This window comes from Echinops telfairi, unplaced genomic scaffold (assembly GCF_000313985.2).
Source record: "Echinops telfairi isolate 266 unplaced genomic scaffold, ASM31398v2 ScPeMD7_7469;HRSCAF=8507_0, whole genome shotgun sequence".
NCBI lineage: Eukaryota > Metazoa > Chordata > Mammalia > Afrosoricida > Tenrecidae > Echinops > Echinops telfairi.
In genome coordinates this window covers 45,894,907-45,896,142 of record NW_022111372.1, presented here as the reverse complement: position 1 = coordinate 45,896,142, position 1,236 = coordinate 45,894,907, and positions in this window count along the sequence as shown.

Genomic DNA, 1,236 nt, shown 5'->3' with positions numbered 1-1,236 from the left:
GGGTGGGGGGGCTCAGGGGCTGGGAGCTGCAGCTAACTGCTCCTTTCCCCCATCGAAGGTGGTGTGGGCTGAAAGTTCCACAGCAAGTTGGGTGCAAACCCTGACACCGACAGGTGCCTTCATGTGACCTCAGCCTAGTCACTTAACTTCTTGAGACCCCTATTTCCCCATCTACAAAATGGGGATCACAGTAAAATTGTCGTCTTTGTAAGTTTTTTCAGCAAGTGTCTAAAGCAGTCTTCACTATTATTAGAGTCTGCTTTCTGGTGGGCCCTTCTCCCCAGATTTGTCCTCTCTCCACCTGGAGGTCACTTGGCTGACTCAGCTTTTGTCCCTTTCTCCCCCTACTTGTGGTCTTCTTGTGGGGGGTTGCCAGGAGAACATTTCATTTAGACATGGGTGAGGCATGTGGAACCAAGATTGGTGTCACAAAACAGATATAGAGAGCAGGAGAAGCAAGATGAAGACAGAGAGAGGAAGAAAGGACTTAACACAGTGAGAAGGCACCAAGGAGAGAGGAGCGGAGAGAGAGAGAAAGCAGCCACAGATTAAGAGATGGCACCAGAGCCATAGAATGGCAAAGCGTGTGCGTTAGAAGCTGATAGCCCCCGAGGGAAATATGCAGTGTCCGACATGCATCCAAAGACACGAAGAGCAAAGAACTGGACGTGAGGATTAGAAGGCAGGAAGGGAAGGAGATTTAGGAGAGTGACAGGGAGCCAGGGCAGGGACACCAGTTCGGCTCTGCACCGGAGGGGTCTCCGCCCTCTGGGCTGCCTCTCATCCCCTCCCTAGAATCCTGAAATCCTCCCTGGCTCCCAGTCCCTCAGCATCTGTCACGCACTTGTCCCGAGCAGACACAGGCAGGAGCAGGTGAGTCTGGCCACCGAGGGTACTCTGGGGATGGACTCCGAGGAAGAGGACCCAGGACTGTCCGGAAGGGGCTAGACTGGCAGAGCGGAGACAGGGGTCAGGCAGGGGCGGGCCATAAGGTTCAAGGTGCTAGTCTGGAACTCCGGTAACAGGGTCCAGAGGTCCTGGCTGAGTGGCGATCCCATTTAATCCCCGGAACGAATGCTTGGCGGACATCTCAAGCCTCTTCCCCCCACCCCCTTTCTGCCTTTGCCCTGGACCTGCCCCAGGCTGCCACTCTGCCTTCTCTCCGCAGTCCGCGAGCCATGGCCGCGCGCCCGCTGCTGCCGGCGCTGCTGCTGAGCGCGGCGTGGCTGTGGCCGG